This window comes from Nuphar pumila, chromosome 5, assembly GCF_984573655.1.
Source record: "Nuphar pumila chromosome 5, dmNupPumi1.hap1.1, whole genome shotgun sequence".
Lineage (NCBI taxonomy): Eukaryota > Viridiplantae > Streptophyta > Magnoliopsida > Nymphaeales > Nymphaeaceae > Nuphar > Nuphar pumila.
Genome location: NC_143253.1, coordinates 17,449,529 through 17,456,628, shown reverse-complemented (window position 1 = coordinate 17,456,628; position 7,100 = coordinate 17,449,529).

Sequence of the window (7,100 nt, the reverse complement as noted above, 5' to 3'; positions counted from 1 at the left end):
TAAAATAATTATTTTTATTTTTATTTATTTGTTATTGCCAAGATTTTGCTGAAAATGCAAGATTTAAAAAAAAAAATCAAATTCTCATGAGTTTTTGGTTGCCAATATTTTTGCCATTTTTAACTTCTGTCACTATGGATGAGGGATTACAATCTTGATTATTCAGAATTTCTATCTTGATAAGCACCTAACTAACAAAGTATCATAATTCTATTAAAATGGAATACATATCAAAATCCAATATCCATTACAAATGATCTAAAACAAGAAAAATATCCAACTAAAAGTATGATCCAACTGACACGGATCACTCCACCCACTCTATATATGGGCTACCAACAACTCGTCTATAGAAAGCAAAGAATGAAGTTCGACCAAGTGTTGAGATGATCACGAACAGTGTTGTGAGAGGCGTACGCCTCAGAGGCGAGGCGCACGCTCAAGGTACTGAGGCGTTGCTGTGATGCGTACTTGAGAGTCTCATGTTGTGAGATCTTGAGAGTCTCATGTTGTGAGAGGTGTCTCATGTTGTGAGATACTTGAGAGTCTCATGTTGTGAGATGCGTACTTGAGAGTACCAATATTTTAGATAACACAACGGATACTTGAGAGTCTCATGTTGTGAGAGGCGTACGCCTCAATACCTGAGGCGTATGCCTTAGAGGCGAAGCACAAGCTCAACGCCTCGCTTCGCCTCATCGCATTTAACAACCTTGATCACGAACTAGGACACAGATAAAAAAATATTTTAATATATAAAATATTTTATTTGATATTATTAGAAAATATAAATAATTATTTTAAATATTAAAATATGTTTGTGCATGGCAAGCGACCAATTCTTCGTGTTATTTGGCCTACATCACATCTAGGCACAACGAATTCTACTACCCTATGAGCTGAGATTGTCTTTTTTTAATGAAAATAAAATTCTATTTAAAGAAAGGATAGTAACTTGGGCACTACACTGTCTTGGGAATGAGCAATCATCCCATTAAACGCATGAAGAAGGCAGACATAGCATTGTTTACACTTTTATGAGCTCAAAATTGATTCATGAATTGTCATTAAGAACAAACTCTCTAAAGAAAACTGTGCTATTTAGAGTTTACATTTGAGCAAGGTTGTTAAATGCGATGAGGCGAAGCGAGGCGTTGAGCCTGCGCTTCGCCTCTGAGGCGTACGCCTCAGGTACTGAGGTGTACGCCTTTCACAACATGAGACTCTCAAGTATCTATTGTGTTATCTAAAATATCAGTACTCTCAAGTACGCATCTCACAACATGAGACTCTCAAGTATCTCACAACATGAGACGTCTCTCACAACATGAGACTCTCAAGTACGCATCACAGCAATGCCTCAGTACCTTGAGCGTGTGCCTCACCTCTGAGGCGTACGCTTCAGGTACTGAGGCGTACGCCTCTCACAACACTGCATTTGAGCATGTCTATTTCAGCCTTTTTTCAAGCTTATCGACACCAGCTTGATATGGAGCATAGAGCTAATAGATGTTGAATCTTTGGAACCAGCTTCACTAATCGACTGAACAAAGTTGTGAGTCCTTCTCCTAACCAGTGTACCTGTAGAGCTATTCAAATAACATGAACCAAGTTCACATACTTAGTGTTCTTGACACCCTTTTCACTTGCATCTCTGCCACACAGTGTTTATCAAGACTTCCCATCACAGGGCCTTGTGGTAGTCTAAACCAGGTTGAGACGGGTAGCATTCAAGCACCAGCCTCCCTCTACCACGTGGGTAGCGTGAAGGTCAGACTGACCTTTAAAAACCAATGCTTTCCAAGGTGCATGCCCTGGGCTAGCCACCCTGCAAGCGTTATTCATTGACAGAATAGAGCATGCGATGTTGAAAGGCTCGATGCTCCTTAGATTGCCAAGAGACCTATATATCTTATTTAGCAATAACTTCTGTAGTGCATCTGCATGAATGCTAGCCACATCAATTAGTGTTTCCAAGTGGTTGATTGTGGCTTGAATGAGTTCATATTGGATTAGGACTCATCTGGCCACATAATTAAGTGTCTTTTGAACTTTTGTTTAGAATCCCATATAATATGGAAAATAACATATGAGGCTCGTTGATGAAGACTTTTGAGAATTATAAATAAAAGTTATGGCATCTTGAAAAAGGTGAAGAGATATTTCTTGGCTTAAGAGATAGAGAAAAGAGAAGATATCTCTCTTTTAGTGCTAAAAGATTGTGATTTTACTTTCTTGAGTGGTTCAACGTTGTTTGGGGCTTCTCTTAGATTTTAAGAGAATTATAAGAGAGAATATAATGACTTCTTCTTAGTGACAGAGAGGAATGTTTGGGTTGCATGTATCAATCTGCTTGATGGGTCAAACAATAGGTGTGGTTGTTCCCTTTAGTGACTTTATTTGTTCTCTCTTGTATCAATGATTGATTATGTTAATAAAGACTTTGTCGAACCACATAAAACCCTCTTGTCTTGTGTAACGATTTTGCCAAACCACATAAAACCCTCTTGTCTTGTGGTCATGTGCTTCTTTTTTATTTTTTATTATGATTGTTTTCATTCTCTAATCACATAAATATTAAATCTGACCTAGTACGATCCTAGGCACGAGCTCTAAAAGCACAACAAGTGGTATCAGAGCTATTGGTTATAGGAAAGATTAGATATGATCTCAAGGGTGATGAATATTAAGTTCGAGGTGAAAATTTTTTATGAAAAAAGAAACTTTGTATTATATCAAAGAAGTGTTAAGGATCTTGTGATTCAACAAGGTGTTTACAAAACAAGAAGAACAAAAAAGATTTTATTGTAGGTGAAGCAGCAAGTTGAGAACAAAGAAAAGGGTAATCACTCTTCATCAAGATATTCTTAGATTCAATCATGGGATAGTTCATTGCAGAAGGTGGTTATATTTCAAAAGAAGTCTACTCAGGCTCATGAACAATGTGTACAAAATGATGATGTGATGGCATATATTTTGTCAACTGAATACGTGTGTTCGTGCATAAAAACTATAGCTTCTGCAAGTAAAAAAGGCAAAACAATGAAGTTTGCATAGTTCAAGGTTGACCTGAACATAATTTATTTTATGAGCTAGATTGTTTGGGCCTTAAGAAGAAGTGTTTAAAGAGAGTTAGTTGAAAAGCATTCAAGCTAAGGTGTAGAGTGTTGATTGTGGCTTAAATAAGTTTATATTGGATTAGGGTTCACTTTGCCACATAAAGATGTCTCTTTTACACTTTTGTTTAGAATCTCATATGATTTGGGAAATATAAATCATATGATGTTTTTTGATGATAATGACTATCTTTAAAAATTATAAATAAAAGGTGTGGTATCTTAAAGAATATGAAGAGATACTTCTTGGCTTAAGATATGGAGATAAATAGGGTATTTCTCTTTTGGAGCTAAAAGATGATAGTTTTACTCTCTTGAGTGGTTCATCGGTGTTTGGGGCTTCTCTTAGATTTTGAGAGAAGTGTGACGGAGAATATAACTTCTTCTTTGTAACAGAGAGGAAGGTTTATATTGTATGCATCGATTCTCTTGATGGATCGAAAGACAAGTATGATTGTTTTCGTTTGTGACTTTATGTATTCTTTTGTATCAGTGACTGATTATATTAATAAAGACTCTTGGTACTTTTTCTGTGGATGTAAACGGTTCTGTCAAACTATGTAAACCTTCTTGTCTTATGATTATTTATTTATTTTTATTGTGATTGTTTGTGTTTTCTAATCACATCAATATCACATCTAAGCTGATATAATTCTGGGCATGAGCCTCAAAATCACAACGAAGGTGTTCAAAGAGGGGTAGGGTTTCGTTGGGGGTGGCTTGATAGTTGTTTGTCCAAGCATGGGAGCTGAGAAAAGTGAGAAGCCTTTGGCTACGTCACAATGGTACATTATTTATAGTGCATCTCATGAGTGACATGTATTGAACACGGTATGATATATGCTAACACAGTCCTGCATACATTGTTTTATTGTTTTAAAAATTAATTTAGTATTTTTTAATAATATTTAGTAAAAAATTATATGATAGTTTTTATAGACTAAAAAATTAAAAGAATATGTGCCCTGGTGTCATAATTTTAAAAAAATATTGAACTTTGAGTAACTTGAGTTCTCAGCATGTATCTCTGTGACATAGTTTTCACTCACTGGGGTCGGGGTTTGACATAGTGGATGGGGCCTTGGCCACTAGGCAGGTGGTCAGGGTTCTATTTTCATAAGATAAGCCCTTGCTTAGCCAAAGCTTGGTTACTCCCTGGGAGCAAGGGGTGCACAATAGGTTTGCACCGTCGGGACAACAACCATGAGTAAAGTATGGCAGGTTTAACCAGCGCGACTAGGTCTCTCTTTCCAAGGATGGATTCTTGTCATTGGTGAAAAAAGTGTGGTCCCTTGTGCCTCCCCAAAATGGTTTGGCTTTATGTTAATATCAAGTCTACCGAATTTTGTTGATTGGCAGCATAAAATGATGGAAACATGACGTTTGAGCTATACCTAGTCCATGAAATCGTTGATGTTGTTTTCGAAGTCCATTTTATTGATATTAACATGATTTTTGCATTTATTATGTTTTTATAAGTTTCTACTACTTTTCTTATATCTTTGTCATAAAATGTGCTGAGATGTTCCCAAAAATTTTAAGATGACAAAAAAAAAAAGTATCACAAGAACTTTTCTTGCTAGAAAATACTTGAGGAGGAGGTTTGCGACTATGGTTCACTATCACGAAGTGCTTAAATAGGAACGACTTGAATTCATGTTTGTCTACCTACATTGCAGGGACATGCCCTTTAGGGTCCTATTTGTACGGACATGAAACATACAGATGTCCCAGCAGCACGTTATGACACAGACAGGTATTATTTTAATAAATTTAATAATTTATAATGATTCTTTTAGTAAAATATATTTGATATATTAAAATAATCAATTAAAAAAAATCAGTATTCTGGTCTCCTATTTTTTCAAAAAAAAAAAATTGTCAATTCAGCTTGCTACATAACTTAGCTTCAATCTTCATCTGTATTTTAAACATCCAAGCGTAGGGTATGCCGGCAAGGTACTCGTTTCCAAGTTGATTACTACTATTAGGTGCCGTGGTGTTGGTGGAACGCCTACCATATGGGCCCCATGCAAGGCTGCGCCCACGCAAATGCAGGACGCGTGAACACGTTTTGCTGTCCCACTCTGTTTTGCCCTCTTCCTTGGTACAGAAGAGGACAGGATAGTGTTGTGACCTTTGAAAAAAAAAAGTGTTCTTGTCAAAGGCTCTTTGCAAAAATGAGAGGACATTGTGTCCTTGTCCTCTTTCTGTCCATGAATCAAACACCTCCTTAGGGCTTGTTTGATGGCTTTTTCAGGATTGCACGAAATGAACAAAAAATGGTCAGAACACTGGTTCTTTTCATTTCGTAACGACGGTACCAAGTCCAACATTTTTTTGAACCGTACTTAGATCCTGAGTTTCAAATGTCCGTTGTTTGGTAACAATGTGCAGACAACTTCGACAGACATGGATAATGGGTCAGATTACTTTATTTTGGACCGTATGACCCAATTTGTCCATCATTTTTACATGTTTTAACAAGCGGATTTTTTGCTCGGATATGGATTCAATTATTAAAGTAAGTATAAAATCATAGATTTTTTCCTAAAATAGTTTGCAACACACATAGGTCCCCCAAAGTAAGAAAACCCCAAAACACCACCATAGGATCTCATCTCTCAAGAAAAAAAAAGTGAGGAATCAGAACCGAGTGAGAAGCTCCACCTAAGCTCATATTGGATCGATTATCTGTGCCATTGTTGCTTATGTCGACAGTGGGTACTGCAGTTGACAGGCAGTCCAGAAGCTCACCAACCTTCTCTTCCTCCATTCGTCATTGTAGAGGAAAAACCCAACAACAAAAACACAGCAAGCACTCGAATTGGGGTTCTCCCACTCACACTATGCATGATCTAACAAGTGATGTTGCTGATTACAGGGGAGATTGGAAAAGGGCAGCGTAGAGGAGAAGAATGAATAAAAGCTGATGATTGCAGCGATGGGTGAAAGTCCCGCTCTTCTTCTTCCACTCTCTTGTGCGACCCCCAAACTCCACCACCCATATCTTCATAGAACCATTCCCCACCACCCAACGCCCCTTTTGTCATTCATAACCAATGTGAAGAGAAGGAACAGTGACTCAGAGTTTCTTCGCTGGGAACCAACCCGGTGTCAGTGTTGTCGTTCGCGGTGAGCGCATCGCCGCCAACGGTGGCCACGATGTCGACGAGCACATCACCGCCTGATCCAAATCTGAATTGTTGCATCTCTACGCAAAACCTTCGCCTCAAAGGAGAGACCACAAACCCCATGTTTACCCATCGCGATGCCCATGACGGTGGCTGCGGTCGACAGTGCCGCACAGACGACAAGCACATCACCACCGGATTGCCCGTCATGGTCGTGGAAATGGTCTTTCCGGAAGAGAGAGAGAGAGAGAGAGAGAGAGAGAGAGAGAGATGGGCACCCCTGTCGAGGCTTTTAAATTGTTCTCCTCGTCTTTGTTATTTTTGTAACAGGATGGTGGAATGGTGTTCCCCGTCTGCCGCATCCCATCAAACAAGCTCTTAAGTATGTTACATTTTTTGCTAACAAAAAATTAAATAAGATATTCAGCCTCTTTTCTTCTTTTTGAAACTGCTTATTCAGGTTGGTGTTAGTGATACAACAACAAAAAAAAAAGGATGGTAAAATAACCAAAGGAAAGTATTTGGAACCCTAGTAGGTAAGAAACAAGTATCATATTGGCCAAAAATTGATATGAAATTGATGTCGTTCTAATTTTTGTGGACGTAGAGCCTGATCCAAATAATGCAGATCAAGTCAATGGTGAGCTTGATCTAGTTTCTATGATCCAAAAAAAACATGTAAACAAATCTAAGAATGGTCAATTTGAATTCATTAGCCAAGTTCTAGTTGATGCAAGTAACCCTGGCCAAGTGAGACCCTTGCCAAGTGTCATCGCTTAAATCATGAAACCACCCCTCAGCCAAGTGAGACACATCATTGGGCGCCCCTCATAAAGCATTGATTGCAAGT